This window comes from Cupressus sempervirens, chromosome 5, assembly GCF_028749045.1.
Source record: "Cupressus sempervirens isolate cs-2001-9-10 chromosome 5, ASM2874904v1, whole genome shotgun sequence".
Taxonomy (NCBI): domain Eukaryota; kingdom Viridiplantae; phylum Streptophyta; class Pinopsida; order Cupressales; family Cupressaceae; genus Cupressus; species Cupressus sempervirens.
The window spans coordinates 1001400970-1001413913 of NC_143122.1; the positions used below are offsets into that span (position 1 = coordinate 1001400970).

At 35.4% G+C, this 12944-nt stretch overlaps 1 pseudogene; it reads right to left on the bottom strand.

Moving 5' to 3' along the window:
• Positions 1-9080: 9080 nt before the first annotated feature.
• On the bottom strand, positions 9081-9608 carry LOC149559301 (SH3 domain-containing protein 2 pseudogene; annotated as a pseudogene).
• Between the last annotated feature and the right edge of the window lie 3336 nt (positions 9609-12944).

The following is a 12944-nucleotide window of genomic DNA, read 5'->3' on the forward strand; positions in this document are numbered from 1 at the left end:
TCCGTGGATAGGGAGCTCTAAGTCAGCATTTGAACATTCTGAACTCATGGAGTCATTTGGATAGAATGGTCTAGAGCGTGACACAATTCGAGTGTACACCTTCAACCCTAATACATAAAACACACAAAAAAGTACTATACACCTAAGTGATGACTCTAACACTAATTATGGCATCACTGATGAAAAAATGGCTAGGGTATGTCAAGACAAAAAAATTTGCAAAACTTCAAACTTTTGGCAGCCCAATAAATTGTCAAGTTTAATCCACACTTTGAGAGACCTAAGTCCAAACAACAAACCCATACAAAAATTGAAAACATACATCCCATGATCAAGTTGGACTTAGATAAGGGAAAACAACCTTTGGAGTTTTCAAACACAATAATGACACCTATAAGGTCCCATCAAGAATCAACCATCAAAATCCTCAAATGTACATTTGAACACATCAACATTAATCCCTTGTTTGACAATGACAACCAATAAAGGGAAATAAGACTCTTCCTAAATATCCCAAAAGGACATTAAGACTTGATCTCAATCACATGATGCAACAAAAAGATGTGCCTAAAGGGACTTTTACCCTAGGGATGCCAAACATACCTACTTTGGAGGAAAATCAAAAAAGAATACCTTTGCTCCTAACTCTACCAAATATTATGACTTTAAATGTTATGAAGCCTCCCATGAGTACACTATGTGAAACATCAATTGCAAAAATCCCTATTGATGCACAAAGGAAAAGTCTTATTGAGATTACACCCATTCCCAAAAGGAACACATCTCATTGTCAAATTAATATGATGTCCCAAGGAGAAACATCTAACACACAAAGGTACCAAAACAACAACCTAAACATGGTGTTCAATTCTTAAGGACATAGCAAACTCCTACAACAACACTAGCCTATAGTGGTATAAGGACATAACATTTCCAAGGCACAACCAAGTATAAATCCACTCAACACACATTTGACACATCAACCACAACAACAACCTCAAGTAGTACAAAGATCCAACATCCCTAATGCATACTCCAATGTAAATCCACTTGACTTACACGCAATGTATCAAAAACAATTCCAACAACAACAAGCCATATTTTCTAAACAACAAGAGCAACTAAAACAATAGCTGGATTACCAAAGAAACCTTGAGCAAAAAATTGTTTATCAACAACACTTGTTGCAACAACAACATGTGCCACAACAACCTTAATAGATACATCTACAACCACAGTCACATACATGGTCTCACATACAACCAATAGAGGTATCCCAACAACAACCACAACAAATGGCACAACAACAACACATGCTACAACAATCATAGTTGATACCGCAACAAGTACCACAACAAGCACCCCAACATCTATCACAATAGGGACCCTTTTGTCTTCGAGGTACTAACATACCCCCACCACCTAGTGACACATCACCTAATTCTTCAGACATAGAAATGTTAGAACCGAGTAGACATAGTTCTTGGCATAGCAAGTGATCTACTCATAAACACAAAAGACTTGAAGAGAAAGCTATCATGCAAAACCCTAATGAAGAGCTATTACAACAATTCAAACAACTTTCCAAACAAGTCAAGGCATTCGGAGCCCAAAAGAAATAGGCTTTATATATAGAAAGGGACCTATGTCCTAATCCATTTGATAAAAGTCTTTATATGCCTCCATTAACAAAATACTTTGAGGCCCCAAGATTCAAAAAATACCAAGGAAAAGGCAACCTTATTGGTCACATCTGAGAATTTTGTGCCTCTTGTACCAAACTCAGTGATGAACCCACCTACCTCATGAGATTGTTCCCTCATTCTCTAATTGTTCTTGCACTTGAATGGTATTCTAAACTTCTTAGTACTATCAAATCTTAGTAAAAATTGGTAGACAAATTCATCTCCCATTTTGCCTTCAACATTACAAATGAGGTGACACTCTCTAATTTGTGCTCAACTAAACAAAAGATGGGAGAACCATTTATCACATTCTTACTACACTGGAGAAGCTTAGTTAGTCAATTCTCATTAGACATTCCCGAAGAACAACAAGTTAACCTATGCATTGAAAACTTAGTCCTCGACTTAATGTATGAACTCAAAATCAAAATTCTAAGAACCATTTCTAAACTGATGAAAAAAGGGGTTAGTATTGAAGATGTTCTTATTCATAAGGTAATCCTCAAGACAAACAAGGAAAACACAAACACCAACTTGTTTAATGACAAGGCAAAAAAATTCTCCAAAAACAAGAATGTGACCAATGATGGAATTGTGGATGCATGTAAAATTAGCACAAAACAACCTCAAATGACTTTGAAAGGTGCAAACCCTATGAATTCACAAACTCCCAATCAAACATCACCTCCACAATAGTAAACTAAGACTTCCATGTAGGATGGACCTCAAAGACATCCTAGAACCAAAGATAGAAAATTCATACCATTTGGGATACCTCTTGAGATTGCACTTCAACAATTACTTAGTAATACCTTCATGTAGTTACGCCCAACCAAAGACAAGCCACTAATGAAAGCTTCTTGGTGGGATGAAAAAACATTTTGTGATTATCACCACACCAAAGGACATAATACCTCATCATGTTTCTAACTAAAGAATGCAATACAAGACCTTATCATAGTCGATCCATCACTGCTAGTATCCAACTCTAATCACACTATCTTCAAATTTCCTTTGGGTAATCACGACAAAGAGAAACCCTCGAGTTCAAACTCAAACTAATAAGATAATGTGAATTACACACACACTGGATATGACTACACCATCAACTATTTTAATGAATCTAGTTCTTGCATATCTGCATTCACCTTAAAGGCTAAAGATCCTCATTGCACTATCACTACACACCGTACCAAGATCACCCTACCTGGAGCTCCATCTAGACCTAATGTTTCTACTAGACTTGTACCCCTAGTAGACTTAATACTCCTACTTCATCTGATTATAGCCTTGTTGAATAGCTCTCCAAGACCACTGTGCAAATATCCATCTTAGATCTACTACGTGCATCCCCCCACCATCAAAAGATCTTGGATCAAGCCCTTAAAGAGTCAATAGTCCCAGATAACATCGACATTGCCTAGTTCCAAGCCATAGATGGGAACCTATCCACATCACAACATATCAACTTTCCCCCTTCGGATATTCCTAAGGATAGACCCAACCATAATTATCCCCTTCATCTCAAAGTCTTTATCCATAATGCCAAGGTCAGACATGTCTTAATAGGTGGAGGAGCAGGACTGAACATCTGTACCCTTAAACTTATCAAGGGTTTGGGTTATTCTGAGGATGATGTGGACCCCTTTGAAAGAATCACAATAAAAGCCTATGATGATGGTGAATTCTTCTCTATGGGGGTCATCATCCTACCTATTAGAGTTAGTCTAACTACTGAGAATACTTTTTTCTAGGTCCTAGATATTGAAACAAACTACAACATGAAACTAGGATGCCCTTGGTTTCATGCTATGAAAGCAGTGCCCTCTACATATCATCAATCCCTAAATTTTTCCTATAACAATGTGGATTTTACTATCCTAGGAGATCTAGATCCTTTCCAGTTCTATGCTAATCTAAGAGATGCTATTGTATACCAAGTCCCAACAAACAATGGAGCACAACCCATAGATTCCTCTAAATATGTGGATGTTGATATACTCCTTAGTAAGGCCAAGGAAAAGATGAAGATTGAAGACAAAGGGTGTGGAGGATAATTTATGTCTCAAGTATCCCACATTAGGGAGTCACCACTTTCTCCCCAATCTTATGGTAAACCACATCTATTATAAGACCAACGCTTTGAGATCAATACGAAAAATGCCACTTCTATCAATAAGAATACATTTGTATGTATTGAGAAAGAAAAAGAAGAACAAAAACCCACTTTTATATCTCCTAGCAAGTATGGACTTGGGTTTACTATCATGCAAAAACAAGGCTATGTTGGCTATAATGGTCTTGGATGTCAAAAACAAGGAATAATTCAACCTATCACTACAAAAGGAAGACCTCCTAGTTTGGGGCTTGGATTTAAACCATTACAAATAGGTTCTCCTAGTACTATGGTACCTATGTGTAAGACTATAGATGTTTTGAATGATGAAAAGGCATCTGAGGATACCCCACCTAAAACCAATAGTCCTTTAGCTTTTGAGCATGACCCCAATTATACCACTAAATTAGTTATCCATATATATACCTTCAACCAAATCCTATTCAACATTGATGATGACATCCCCTCAAGTTATCCTAAACTATTGGATTGGGACCAATGCAGACCACCAATTTTTGATCAATTCAATAATGAAGATTCTCTTGCAATAGACGTTGAAATCTATGAAGGCATTAAAATTAGTGATCATAAAGAATAAATTTCTCCTAAAGAAAACACATTGGCATATTTTAGGGAGCCAAATCCACCTTCTAGTTGTAAAACAAAAAGAGAAAAAATGAAAAGAATAGGTCTCTTGGTGAAAATCGAAAGGCACCATTAGACCATCAAAAATCAAAAGCTGAGCAGCTCCCAAGGATACAAGACGAAAAATATGATTTCATGAATATAAGTGTTCTAGTGTTTAACATACCAAAAATTCTTTTTGAGCTTTCTCAATCAGCCTTCATGTGGAAATCATTGGTCTCAATCCTCCCAGTCCTCCCTTATATCCAATTGTTTATCCCCAAATCTAGCTACCTAATTTGCCCAACACCTAAGATCAAATCTTTATCCAACAACCCTTTGAATATGTCATCATCAATAACATTCCATAAAAAGAATATTTGACCTATTTATCCTTAGATGCCTTGATTCGCAAGAGGCAGACACGATCTTACATATGGTACACAATGGTATATCTTGAGGCCTTTCCAATGGTTTGATCTTAGCTACAAACTTAGAATGATTCCTACATCATTATGGTCAAAAGAACCAATAATAGATTTCTTCTCAAAATTCATCAGCAAAATTTGTGATTCTTTCTAAAAGTCCTGAAAAAATATCAAAAAATGGCAAAAAGTCCTTTAAAAATATCAAAAAAATAGCAAAAAGTCATGAAAAAAGTCATGAAAAAATGGATGACTTGATGAAAACTTGGCAAACAAGTGTCTTGACACAAAAATTTAGTCAAGAGAAAAATTCCATCCAAAAGTGAAAACCTAGCAAACAAGCACTTTGGGCAAGTACCATAGTGAAAACCTGGCAAATAGGCACCATGTGTAATCAGTTGTTGCTCCTCCATCTATTAGGATTCCATCTAGTTTTTTTTTCCCTTTTTTCATTCCCTGATCATATCCTTGATATTGAAAGACATCCCTGATCCTTGATCATGGCCCACAAACTAGTTAATATCCATTGTTATCTTACCTAAAGCATCACCAATCTATACATACTCTATCTTTGGCCTTTATGCATAGTCTATGTCTTGTCTAGGGACATATTACCTACATGGTGCATGAGTTTGAACTTGAATTGAGGGCATACCTCTCAACACTTTGTATCTATTAGACTTATCGCATAACGGATTGGAGCTAACACTTGTATATGCTTTTATCATCTTAAAAAAATCCTAAAAATTCAAATACAATCTTGAAAAAATCCTAAAAATTCAAATATGATCTTGAAATTTTTTTGAAAATCATAAATATCCTGAACAAATTCACTATAAATCATAAACTATCTTGAAAAAATCACTAAAAATCATAAAACATCCTGAAGTAAATTCTAAAAATCAGAAAATGTCCTAAAATAAACTCTAAAAATTGTAAAATGTCCTGAAGAAACCAGCAACACAAAAACATCAAATATCCCTAAAAACCCTAAAAATCACAAAACCCATCAAAAATTTGTAATGAACCTTGTACATAATCATCACTTTTGCATAAACACTTGCACTTTCATAGAAAAAAACTCAAAGCACTACACTTCAATGACAATCACACTATTTGAACAATGTGAACCAACACTTAATCCAACTTGTCACTATGAACCTATCACCTGAATCAACAATCAGATTTATCACGTGATCAACCTGTCAAATACTATCTGAAGACTTCAAACACTAAAAGGAAAGTAATAATGGATAAGAATAGATATTGGCTCACGTTGTTTAGTGAGTGATTTTTTTTTCTTTTTTTTCCTTTTATCATCTTCCTATGCCACTCGATGATATAAACTAATCTATGAGAGTGGTCAGGATGGTTCATGGTCATCTTTTATTTTTTTGTCTATTAAAAAATGTACCTATTGGTGTTTGAAAATGTTGTAGGTTTCCAATTACCCTGATGAGAACAAAACATATCTAGGGGTAGCCAACTCCCATCTTCAACATATCTTTTTAGACACTGGGCCAACTATAAGGCATGACCCTTCTTCTACTTTAGGCTCTGCAAAACCTAGGTGGGTGAACCTCAAATCCAATTAATATGGTACCAGTGAAAAACATCTCCCTGGATCTAACAAAGTAGATTATGACCCTTATATCTCCTAATAAATCATGTAATAACACATATCTACTGTAGCTAAATGCAAGTACTATGATATTCACAAGTTGAGTGAGGGCATCACATTTAGGTTCTTCAATATGAAAGGGAAAGAATGTTTGATTAATGATGTTGATATCAACAAGACACTAGATATGCAACAATAAAACTTAATGATCCTGTAGCTAACCAGTGCCTAATCCATTGGGCAAATCCATGAATCAAATGCATACATATGGATATCTGATACTCATTTATATATTTAGATATATGATCTATCTATTTACCTTGTAAATAAACATTTGTGCTCAATCTAAACCTCATTCTTACAAGATATCCCTCTCAATAAACTTGTAATCCTGTTGATTTCTCTGAAGAATTTACATAATTCCTTGAATTACAAGTAATAATGAAACAACATATAGTCTTAAGGGATTGCAACTATGAGCTAGGCTCTTTTTTCAAAGACCATAAAACATTGAAGATTATTGAGACATGAGACAAGAATCAAAATGAAACTAATGAAGTTCTTGCTCATTTGTATTCCTTTCCTTGAAAAAATACAAGCAAATGTATGAAATTAACTCATAAAAACACCTAATATATCAGAACTTTCTATATTATCCTCCCTACTGCTCTTCATACAAGAGAAAATGCTGAACAATGAAGGTGGAATGACAAATCTAGATCCAACAAAGTGGTCTCACAGAAGGACTAAAGATTTCCAACCCACAATGGTCTCATAGTAAAAAAAAATTGGAACTCCTACAATGAAAGAAAGATAGAAAGATATAGGAGAAGATAAATTCTCGGATTTGATCTATGCCTAACATGTGTCCACTTGGAATTCAATCTTCTGCAACTGAACAACCTCTCTCTTCCTTCTCCCATTTTGATTTGATTTGGTTTCATCATTTCTTTGTAACTGATTTAAAAATATCTTCTGTTAAATGATGAAATCTTTTTCTTGCCAAAATCTTATCTGCTTCATGAAAATGCTAGTAAAATTTGAGTTTTTATTGAGTGAATGTGATCAGAATTTGATCCAAATTGCATTTTCACCGCCTTTTAACTACATTCAGGTCATTACCATGTCAAAAATTAGTTGTCAACTTTGATACCTGAATACAGTTGCAAATTGGAAGCTTGATAGAAAAACCCTTATAGCTCAAACAAACTACTTCCTGTGCAGAAACTAACTACATAACTAAAAAATTTAGATTCTCCCGATTTCGGTGATATATAATATTGCATATTCAGCCTATCAGGAACCTCCTAAATCTCAATTTGAAAATGTCCCCCTCTGGTAGAAGGATCAGCCATGCAACTTTGAAATTTAAATTTCAAAAATTTAAAATGTTCTAATGTATGAACTTTAGCAAAATGACCCTTTTTTATTTTAAAAAGTTTGAATGTCACACAATTTTTTTTAAAAAAACATTTTAAATTTGGCATTTAAAATATTTTATTCCTTTTTCCTCTACCTTCAAATTTGGGGTCAACCCTCTATTGACCAACTACCACGTGGCAGTGTTTGATTGGCCAAGCTTCCATCAAGTGCCATGTCACCATTTGAGTGGACTCTTTGCCACTTGTTGCAATCTTGCAATCCTAGAATATTTATCTAGTGAGCATCTTGATCTTGCAGGCTTACGCCCACCGCTAGATCAAGACACATGGTAACATCTCATGTCATCTTCATTTTGCATGCCACATCATCATGCTTGCATCTTTGTGTAAAACTATGATGACATCACCTTCTAGCTATCACATCCAGGTCAACTATAGGTCCCACACAACATAACATGGTCAGGCTTCCAAAAAGCTACTGCCTTTTAGGCAACTAACATATTGTGCATTCGAGTATTTAAAAAGATCAAATTTTTCCCACATAACAAATATGGGATAAAAGCCTCTATCTCTTTCAACTCTGCATATTCCTTACAGACTATCCCCACTTCAAATTAACTATCCTCTTCCTCAAATTTTTATGATGAGCAAGGTGTTTAATGCCATTGTCGTTGTTCTATTCAGAGGAATTAAGAAATTGGGGTTAAAATTATATTTCCTTCAGATTTGCTGCCTCTAAATGGATCCCCTTCCTAGCATCAGAACATATCTTCTTCTCCTCACATGGGTTACTAGCTTCTTGGCATGAGACAACTCTTTGGATGTCTTTATTAATGTTGTGTGGGCATCTTCTTGTTTTTAGCGTGAACTGACTCCCATCTTCAGCTTGTTTGTTTCCTCAGCTCCTAAAGAATTGTTCTCCTACAAACTTAGAGATTGTATTTATTTTATAGATGCACCTTCTTTGCATTAGTGGCTTTCTCATTTTCAATGCATTGACTTCTTATAGGTGTGATCTTTTATTGTTTGAATGCGTGATTGTGGCTCCTTTTATGCTAGCTTCTTCTTATTTTTCATGTCAATTGCCCCTACTACTACTCTGTATGGCTCCTTCATATTGAGTCATGGGCTTCTTAGACTCTTGCAGTGACTCCCTCCTTTTATAATGCCCTTGGTTGTCTCTTTATGATGCATGAATGACCCTACTGAATGTCGTGAGCTCTGCTTCTATGAGTGACTCCGAGTTGCCTGTAGCTCAGCTTCTTGTCACATTTGGTCATAACGTTGAGCAAGGTGGTGAGCATCTTCCAAAGGAGCTCTCGTGATCATTGCTCTTAAAGGTTCAGCTATCTAAGAAGCAAGTGATTTATTTAAGTTATCTCATTCCTTCTCCATATGACCACGAACCATGCCATAAATATATGCATATTTTGCCAAAAGACCACCATTATAACTGGGATTTGCATCTCCATACTTACGACAATCCTTAGATAATTTTGTTCCTAATTCAATCCATCTTGAACATGAGGATACAAGCCCTTCAACACCTCAAACAATGTCTCTTTGAAAATGTTTTCCTATTTGAGTAGAGACGAAAAGCTTCTCAAGCAGTTGCTGTCATTGAAACTCTACCTCATCTATAACTATTGTATCAAAACTTCCATAACCACTTGAATTGAACTATTTAAGAACTATTTGTTGCTGCTTAGCAACTTGCTCCCTCAACTTGTTTGCTTGTTTTTTGAGTGCATCCATTGCTTGAGGGGAATTCAAGCCACCATATCCACAATGCAACCAGGTCAAACTAGATATCCCACCACTTGCCACTTCCCTCTTAAGAATCTTCATGGGCAGATTATGTTGTCCTATACATTTGTAAGCTCACCTCCTCTCAATCTCTAATACATTGTTTGTTTAAATCATGATCTTATCACTGCATTTGCATCTCATTATTTATCATTACATGTTGAGGTTTTAACATCATGATGCATAATCCCCACTCACAATCTCTTAGCAATCTGATGTAGATTAGTTGGAATTAGCTAGGCCCCAAAGTGGGTCCAGCTAAAAAAAAATTTGTTTCCGGACAACTAAAACCTCCAAACTGATCGACTGACCTTCTCAAACTAATTGGAATCCAATTTGAGAACTAACTGATCATTAAAAGCTCATTTTTCATTAATTTTCAACCTATCAATTTTGCACCAAGAGGTCCATTGATAGCCTTAAAAACTAATCCAAACAAATAACTACGCTTTGAAATCTAGGATAATAATTCTTTGCTCTGCACTCTTGCACCCTGTCAAATCTCACCTCATGAAAAATTTGGGTTCAAAAGATATTGACCATCAAAGTTGACTTCTTAGAATTGCTTGCAATAAAACATGTTAGAAAGCAATAAACTAGGTTCAAATTTCACTTTGAAAATTGGGAAAATGAGCACATGGGGAAACGAAAACTAACACATTGGTTCTCTATCATGAGGAAAGTATGGATCTATGATTTTCACTCATGAAGAATAATAGGATGCAAATGGAGAACAGTCAAATTAGGCTACTTGGATTTTACAGATTGAAACAATGGCAGGAAAGCAATTTTTGCAAATGGAATTGACCTAGAAAAGTGTGCAAATGAATTTATTAAGACTTGAAAATTGGCACACTTAAATTATTTTTGGAGGAAAACATAGTGGTATAATCCATTTGATCTCACCTATCACAAATCTTGAGATATAACATCACAAACAGGGGTTCCAACAAATCTGCAAATGCTAACACCAGTAAAAAGATAAAAAGTATGTTTGGAATCGTGTTTGAAAACTGATCAAATGGATTTGTCATAAGCTAAAAATTGAAACATAAAAAGTATCTAACCTCTAAAATTAAACACAAAATTAATTTCATCATTTGGGTCAACTGTTCAAAAGTTATAACTCATCAAACAGGGCTTGCCAGAATTATGTGCAATGTGCATCAGCATGAAAACAGTAAACTACCAAATTTGAGAGATTCAAAACCTAGTCAAATGGATTCAAAATGACTCACAATCTGAAACATAGGTTCTCAAGTATGGAAAATAGATACTCCCAAAGTGGAAAGTCATGAAACATTTTTGGGTGCGAGATATTCACATGCAAACATAGCCTCTTGTCACTGCTTTACACTCAGGTGAAAATGTAGATTTGGAACTAGCTCAAAATAAGACCTCACAAAATGGCTCAAAATATCAATTTAGCTTCATGGAAAATGTGGATAGGATGAAAGGAAGGTGTTAGAAACATTAAACACCTCATGGGGCTCAAAAGTACAGCCAGGTACAATCTCATCAAAAGTGTTCGTGGGGCTCAATTTCTCATTGGTACTCAAAATTGACCGCGCAATTTTTAGTCCCAACAGTACCTTTGAGAGTCTGGGGCATGTATATATGCCTTTGGAAGGACAAGGTAATTTCCTTTCTACATCATGCTTGCGTATGCAAAATTTTTACATTTGCACTCTGACCCTTTAAGCCATGATGTGTTGCATTCTATTTGCCATATCAAAATAAAACTCCATTTGACATATAGTGCACTTTCTGAAAGAAAAAGTCTTCCCCTCATTCTAACTGGTCCTCATCCCATCTCCTTGGTATTCTATCATTCATCTCTTCACCCAAGACAATGATCATTTATTTTGATATTCATCCTACACTGTCTGTCAACTTTCTGTAGTTTTCCACCTAGTCTAGCCTTAGTATAACATTTGTTTGACCAATTTTGAAAAAATATCACCATGTTTAACTAATTTCACTCATATTATGATATCTACACACCATTTTTGGCATGCACACAAAGTTTTAGGTCATTCTGAGTCCAATCGGGTTATTTTTGGCCCCTGGAGCCTTCTAGGGCAGAGTCTGCACTTTTAGAGCACACTTGGGCTTCCAAGTGCACCATGGGTGCACTTGGTACTATCATAGCACACTTGGGCTTACCAAGTGTGCATTGGGCACACTTAGGCTTACCAAGTGTGCACTAGGCACACTCGGGTGTATTTTGGGTGCACTTGGGGCAGTAACCTATGCAGAATTGCTCTCAGAGCCCCTATGTTGCATTGTGGAGGCCATAACTTTTGTATTTCAATTCTAATTTGCAATCCACAAGTTGTGTTGGATTTTTATCGTCACTATGAAAAAATTGAGCTATCATTTTCATTATTTTATCATTATCTTGATTGGTAACCCGTGAAAATATTCTTGGGCTCCTGATTGACCCTTGTTTTGCACACTGGACCTCATAACTTTCACATTCTAGCTCTCATTTGTGATCTGTCAGTTGCTATGGTTTTATCTTCTCATTGTTAATAAATTGAGCTATCATATGCTTATCTTAGTCAATTTATTAAGGGGGCACCCATATATATCATCCCTACTAGGGCACGTTGTTGTGGCTTTCTCATCAGTGTTCTTTGACACGATGCTCAAAATCACATATCCAAAAAGAAATTTAGATAAAGTTGACGATGCAATCAAAGATCTATTAGAAAAGAATTGAAAACTTCAAGAAGAAGTTAGAAATTTGAAAAGAGAAGAAGAAATTAAGTTAGTTAGATTATGTGAAGTCATGGAAGAAAAAGACAAGTCCAAAAAAGAGATAGAAGAAAAGAACAATGAAACTCAACATCTATCCCTTCAATAAATAGACTTCATTGATCAGCTTACTAATGCAAATGACATAATTGAATATAAGATAAAAGAATGAAAGACTACAAAGTGATCTAAATACTAAAAGGGAAACCAATGAGAGAATGTTGAAATATCAAGCAGACATGAATCAATTAAATGAGTAAAGTTAATACAGATAGAAAGGAAAAGTAGGAATAGGATACATAGAAGAAGGTGAATCATCCAAGCAAGGAGCTCAAAATAAGCAAAGGCCTACTTGCAATCATTGTGGTAAGTTAGGTCACACATCAAATAAATTTTGTAATAATGGCAAAGAAAAATTCAATGGAAAGTGTTACAATTGCAATAAACATGGTCATAGAGCAAGTGAATGCAAAGAGAAACCTAAATTTGAAGGTAATTATCACAAGTGCAAGAAGCATGGATACA